Source organism: Benincasa hispida, chromosome 5, assembly GCF_027475165.1.
Source record: "Benincasa hispida cultivar pf3 chromosome 5, pf3_genome.v1.1, whole genome shotgun sequence".
NCBI classification, from domain to species: domain Eukaryota; kingdom Viridiplantae; phylum Streptophyta; class Magnoliopsida; order Cucurbitales; family Cucurbitaceae; genus Benincasa; species Benincasa hispida.
The window spans coordinates 49,753,710-49,761,648 of record NC_143482.1 but is presented as its reverse complement, the minus strand read 5'-3'; positions in this window follow the sequence as shown (position 1 = coordinate 49,761,648).

The window sequence follows — 7,939 nt, the reverse complement described above, 5'->3', positions numbered from 1 at the left end:
ACGAAAACAACAGGCTATGAACAAAATCGAAATTACAACATGCTTTTCTAAAGATCAAGGGAAGAATTCACATACCTTTGAAGATGCTTTTGATCACGAACGCTTGTTCACAGCAACACGACAACACACGAACAACAAAGAACTCGAACACTGCAATCTCCAAGATCACGAACAATCGACAACCACCACACGAACACCGTGAACTCAACGAACGGCCTCCGAATAACCTCGACAGTGTCGAGTTGAGTATGACACCACCACAAAGGTTACTTTGGTATTCTCGGTGTGAGAATCTAGAAGTGTGAGCTTTGTGTGGACTTGGTTAGAGGAGGAGATCAGAGGAAGAAAAATTGTGTAAACGATTGAGCAAGTGGGAGATGGCAAAGTCTATCGTATAGACGATGCCCAATCGTTTAACAAAAGCTATGCGATCATTTAGCTCATCGGCCATCTGAGTGTCTATCGTATAGAAACACTCCATATCGTCTAGTCTCTCCAAGATGTCGTTTAGTAAATCACATTTACTTGACAACCTTTCCGTGAGAAGTTTCCTAAAATGGAAATCTCAATTCAACAACTAACCAAATTTAGGAAAACTTTTTTCCTTTTATCTCACAGTTATCATGAAACCACCAATAACCTCCTACTCAATTGGTTATTAGAGAAAAAAAAAGATAATTATCAAATAATTAATAGTATTATAAATATAAATGATAACCAACTTACCATACTATATTTATAACCTATAGTTTTAATATTTCATCTCATGAAACATATAAACCATAACTCTTTTTCTATTCCATGGTACTTAATGTAAATCTCATTTACATTAATCCTCCACTAGATGCATCTCATATATCACACCGATCAGATCATATATAATGAAATTTTCTTCTTGTCAATTTGAACATTTCAAATCAACACCAAGAACTGATTCTCAACTTGATTCCATTGAGCTACCAAGGGACTTTATGGACCTATAGCTCGAAGATCCAACCGTACGTGAATAACTGACTAAACCTTTTAGTCACAGGATGCACCATCCATTAACTGCCAGACACTCCACTAAAAACCAACAACTGAACTCTCCTTACTACAAATATATTATGTGTCCATCTTAACCAATCAACAATGCGATAACCTTTCACAGATCGCTCGTAAGTACAACTTGATCAATAATCGTTATGCCCCTATAGTTACATCTAACTCTTTAGTACCACTGATCCCTCTAATGAACAACATTGACAAATCTCTACAAAGCAGGTCATATCCATAATGTCATCAGGATCGGGAAGCCCTCCTTACTCCTTATACTACAAACCTATTTAGGTTATCACTTAAGGCATGATCCACTTGTATATCTCATATACATGCTTAAGTTTACATACGATAACTATGGAGCTTTGTTTATTGGATATGAGTAAAAGCCAGAATGAAATAACTCTTATTTTATTCATAAACAATGTGTATATATTACAAACTACGAGACTCTGGAGAATTAGGACACCAATCTCAACAATCTCCCAATTGTTTTAATGTCTCGAGAGACTAATGTACAATACAATATACAAACATGTACAATATACCATAAACTAGGGCATATCCCAGTATCATCTCCCACTTGCCCTAGACAAGATGTCGCATGTTCCATAGACCAGACCCTTCAGGTGATCGTTGAACACTTTAGCCATGAGAGCCTTTGTAAAGGGATTAGCAACATTGTGCTTCGACGCGATCTTCGTGACTATCACATCACCGCGATGCACAATCTCCCTGATCAAGTGGTATTTCTATTCTATATACTTGCCTTAAAGATGACTCCGAGGTTCCTTCAAATTTGCCACAGCCCCACTGTTATCACGATAAAGAGTGATAGGCAAATTCATATTTAGAACAACTTCCAAATCTGTAAGGAATTTTGTTAGCCAAGCAACCTCCTTAGTTGCTTCACAAGTGGCTACGTAATTGGTTTCTGATGACATGCAGAAATGTATACCATCTTAGTTCTTTTACTTAGAATTATGAAGGTTGTTAGGTAGAATATGCGACAATCATGTTAGAAATTCATGAGAAAAAGATTTTGCGTCAATCAGCACGATGAATTTCAGCTAACACGTTATTTTGTGTTAATTATGCGTTCAATGTTTTATTTTTGTAGCTAATGCTGGAAATGAATGCAAACGCGAAAATCAGACTACCACATAGACGACCGCATACGGAGAAATTCTCCATCATAAGACAAACGCATTAGATCAACGCATGGGTGTTGCGGTGATCAGCCGCATGCGTTCATCGCATAGGAATTGCATTCATCAAACGATTGTGGTCATCATGTAGAGTTGTGGTATTAAGCGAATGCGCTCATTGAATGATTGCGGCCGTACAATAACGCAAACTAATGGGATCAACGCAAGGTAGGTGGAATGAATGCATGAACACATCTACCTCGAGAAAATCCAAAGCTAATGCTGACATTTCACCTACCACGCCATTAGTGGCAGAGGTTTAGAAAAGGATTAACGCGTCGAACGTCAGACTCAGAGCAGTCTAATTAATGTTGTCAGCGACCCAAGCTCTATAAATAGAAGTCGATGAGCTGAAATTCAAATGATCCAGAGATTATCCCTCAAACTTGAGATTTTCCCCGCAATCCAGATAAAATGCGTGAGAAGACGCTTAAGAGTTCTTCACCTCCTTCATCCATTCCGAGTGACGACCGAAGCCTTCGACCAGAGCTAGATCTCAAGAGAGTCAGCTCCTTCGCCCATCCATGGCGCCACTGACAGCCTTGACGCACATCCGCTGGAAGCAAGACTTTGCTTCCAGCCGGTCATTTCCTTTTCCTTTCTTTTCTCATATTGTATTGTATGACATTTTGGAATTAAGAATTAATACAATCTGCTTTCAATGCATTTCTCAGTTCCTTCGACTCCATCTCCATCTTCTTTGCTTAGCATCTTTACTTTCATTGCAACACTTAGTGGGAGTGATTGGGTATTGCATACTTAGTCATGTTGATTAGGAATATGAAACATGTAGCAACTCACCGAGAGGTGTGCATTGCGCAAGTGTGTGAGTAACCTTATTTGCTTAGTGTGAAGCTGCTGCAACGTCTGTCTATAGGCTAACACATTGCTTGTCTATGAGTAAAGTCAATAACAATCAACTGTCCGGGAGGATAAGTGGTTGGACACATTAAGCAATGTATGCATTGTTCACTAGAGATAGTAACAATCTTGCGTCAACCAAGTTCATGTGATTATCTTGTAGTATGTATGCTTCGATCATCCATTAGGGATACTCGGGAGGGTAGTCTAAGGGCAGGATCTAGGCGTTGGAAGGTCAGTCAGAATTTCGGCTCGGGAGAGTCAGATTAGAACGTATAACACAAGAGATAGGAGCTTAGGAATAGGCACTGTTTGTTATTAACCCTTCATATGCATTCTAAAGATAGGATACGATAGAGTGCGGTCACCGCAACGTTGTGTGCATTTTGCATCATCGCATAGTAAAAGAGTAGAGACTTAGGAATAAGCTCTATGGACACTTTTGCATTCAACACATGCGTCCTAGACTTAGGAGCACCGCATTTGCATTGGAAAATGATTTGTTGAGCATGAGTGTAGCATAATCTCATTGGCTTGTGTTGACTAGGGTTGCCCTCACATTCACTCTTAAGGGTTGCAATGGAAACATCTCTGCATTTTATCTTTTCTCCCGAACATTTATTTCATGTTAAGTGTTGTTGTATCTCTACCTCTTATGCATATTCTCATTGTGTTGTCTATGAGATAGGAGTAGGAGTAGGATTAACTTAGCAACATCCCCTCCATTCTTTTATTTAAACTGCCGCATGCACATCATTGCAAACATATAGCTACAAGTCCCTATGTTTGACCTCGGATTACCCGAGAAATTTGCGTTGGAATTATACTTGGTTCTGGCGTAAGAAAACTTGTGGCAGGGCACATGGTCATCGCATATATTCGTTAACGCATTATCATTCCAACACATGACCATCGACGCATGACTATCAACGCATATCTTAGGAACATGCATCGCATACTGCGTCCATGGGATTTTGGTTGTCGAGTAAAAATTGACTTCTAATTTTCTTCTATCAACTTCCATAGTGGAGTCTGCGATGCATCCTTGCTTAATGTTTCACCACACTACAGCCCCTCCATTCAGAGTGAACACTGACCCTGATGTTGATTTATGAGAATCTCTATCGGTCTAAAAGTCAGAGTCTGTGTATCCTGTAAGGATCAGATTCTTATCTTAATACACGAGCATGTAATCCCTCATTCTTCAAAGATACTTGAGGATTGTCTTGACCATCGTTCAGTGATCAAATCCTGGATTGGACTGATACCGACTGACAATACCTACTACATAGCAAATTTCGGGGCTGGTACACAACATTGCATTCATTAATCTTCCAAAGGCTGAAACATAGGAAATCCATCTCATCTCCTCAACTTCTCGAGGTGTCTTAGGACATTGATCCTTAGACAAAATGATTCCATGCCTGAAAGGTAACAAACCCCCTCTTGGAATCCTGCATCGTGTACCTGATCAACATTTGATCAATGTACGATGCCTGAGACAAGGCTAACCTCTTATTCTTACGATCTCGAATGATTTGGATCCCTAGAACATACTGTGCCTTACCCAAATCTTTCATTTGGAATTAGGCAGCTAACAATTTATTAATGTCAGTCAGATACCCTAAATCATTCCTAATGAATAGAATATCATCCATGTATAGTACCAAGAAAGCTACTGAGCTGTTAATGATTTTCTTGTAGACACAAGGCTCATCAACATTCTGATCAAAGCCAAACGACTTGACTGCAGTGTTAAATCAAATGTTCCATGATCGAGACGCTTGTTTCAGCACATAAATGGACCTATGAAGCTTACAAGCTCTTTGCTCTTGATCTAAATCTACGAACCCCTCTGTCTGAATCACATAGATGGTCTCCTCAAGATTACCATTAAGAAAGGCAATCTTGACATCCATTTGCCATATCTCATAATCATAAACTGTGGCTATGGATAGGAATATCCTGATAGACTTCAGCATGACAACAGGTGAGAAAGTTTCCTCATAGTCAACTCCCTCGACTTGGGTATAACCCTTTGCCACAACTCTAGCCTTGCACCTTTCCATCTACACCTCTCTTTCGCTTATAGATCCACTTACACCTAATAGATCTTTCCCCATAAGGTGGATCCACAAGCTCCTAGACGATATTGAAGTACATAGACTCCATTTCCTGATTCATGGCCTTAACCCATTCATCTTTGCCAACATCCTCCATTTCTTTTTTAAAAGACAATGGATCCTCGACCCCATCATTAGAAATGACGTTCTAGGCTTCAGTAAAATGCATGTAGCGATCCGGTGGGTTCATAACCCTCCCAGTACATTGAGGCAGTCTCAACTCTTGAGCTTGTTGAGGAAATGCACCGACCTTAACAACTCTTGTTGATCGTCGGCCTGTTCAACAACTCTTGTTGAACCCTCAGTAGTCTCAGTCTCACTAGCAATCTCACATAAAACGAGCTTACTCTGTGCCTTATGATCTCTCATGTGGTATTCTTCCAAGAAGATAGTATTTGTTGAAATAAACACTTTGTTCTCACTCAGATCATAGAAGTATCCACCTCTCATTTCCTTGGGGTAGCCTACAAAAAGGAAAACTTTCGAACGGCGTTCCAACTTCATTAGGTTAGCAACAAGCACATGTGCTGAACACTCCCAAATCTTAAGGTGGCGTAAACTACCTTTATGGCCTCTCCATAACTCAAAAGGTGTTTTAGAAACACTTTTCAAGGGAACGTTGTTCAGAATATAGCATGTAGTCTCCATTGCAAAACCCCAAAACGAGTCTAGAAGATGAGCATAACACATGATAGACAGAACCATGTTCAACAAGGTTCTTTTTTTCCTTTCCGATACACCATTCTTCTTAGGTGTAACTAGGGTTGAGAGTTGGAATTGAATCCCATGTTCTATCATATAGTTCTGGAATTGGAGATCCTTATACTCTCCATCACGATCAAATTGTAGTGTTTTTATCTTCTTAGCTAACAAGTTTTCAACTTTAGCCTTATACTCCTTGAACTTGTCAAGGGCTTAAGACTTACATTGCATTAGGTAGAGATACCCGTACCTTGAATAATCATCTATGAAAGAGATGAAATATTCATGCCCACCTCGAGCCCTAACATTCATCGGATCACAAAGGTCAGAATGCACAAGCTTCAAGGCTTCCTTGGCTCTATAACCCTTTCCAGGAAAAAGTTGTTTGGTCATCTTGCCCTCGAGGCATGATTCACACACCGGAAAGGAGTTTTCTTCTAAACTCTTTAGAAGTCCACTTTTTACCAACTGCTCAATCCTATTGAGGTTGATGTGACCTAACCTTAGATGCCAAAGATGGGTGTTTTCCTTAGGAGAAACCTTTGGTCTTTTAGCTGTTGTTGCCATACGGAACATTTTAGTGTTAAACAAGGCTTTTATGACTAATGACCTTAGTACATACAAGTTACTTTCTATTGAACCAAAATCAATCTTCATTGCATTCTTAAAAATAAACAGTTTATTCTCAGAAAAGGAGACGGTATAACCTTGTTCAATGAGACAAGAAACTGAGATTAAGTTCCTCTTGATATGAGGGACTATGAAAACATTATCCAGTAACAGATAACATTTCTTGTCCAAAAATAACTTTAGCCTACCTACAGCAACAACTGAAACAACCTCATCAGTACCGACTCAAAGAGTCATCTCTGCTTGTAGCAACGTTTACTAGGAACTGAATCCTTGGTAAGAGGAACTTACATGGTTGGTAGCACCCGAATATAGGATCCATTACTGACATAATTTGGTCATTGCAAATGGACCTAAGAGCACGTAGTTGGCTTAATAGATGACACTTGATCATAATTTTTCAAGGTCGACCTCCATACTTCGGCATTTATTTTTCTCTCGTGGCCAGCCCTATGAGGGATTACCTTCATAAAGTCTATGCAATCGACTTTCTTAACTTCCATGGCTGACCCTAAGAGTTGGCCTTTATGGTTTTTGTTGATCTTATGATAAGAATTGGTTTCTTTAACTTTAATGCTTGAGTCTATGGGTCGGTCTCTATTCTTAGCCAAATAAATATATGATTTCAACAAGTCGGTTTTCATACTTGCCAAATAACGTTACTTAGGCATTATTTTTCTCTCATGGCCAACCCTATGAGGGACGACCTTCATGAAGTCTATGGAATTGTCCTTCTTAACTTCCATCGCTGACCCTAAGAGTTAGCCTTTATGGTTCTTATTGATCTTATGATAAGAATCGATTTCTTTAGCTTTAATGGTTCAGTCTATGGGCTGGTCTCTATGATTAGCCAAATATAAATTTGATTTCATCGGGTCAGTCTTCATACTTTCCAAATAAGGTTAACATTCACTTTCCCATAACAATGAGGTTCCTTAATTTTTATGATGTGAGATTCTCAAGGTGCATCCTCAAAATGGTACATCTCGTCATAGGTTCACTATTTTTTGTTTTCAAACGGAATGTTTGTTTAAGCTCCATAGACATCGCAACATTTAGCCATTCTATTGGAGAAATTTAAAGCAATAGAATATGAAGAATGCTTATAATCTTTGTCGTCCTCAATTATTCTTCCCTCCAATTGAAAGTAATTTTTTTTTTTTATCTTCAGAATCTTCCCTTTCTTATAGGGACTATATTCCTATAAGTGTGGTCCTTGAATATTTTGTTTGTAGTTGAAAGATGGTCCATTTATCTTTGACTTCACATGTGTGGTCATATTTTTTTTTATTTTTTTAAATAAATTAAAATGTAAAAGTTTACTATAATGATAGACAACTATTGGAGTTGAAATTTGAGTCTTGAGGTGGTTACAAA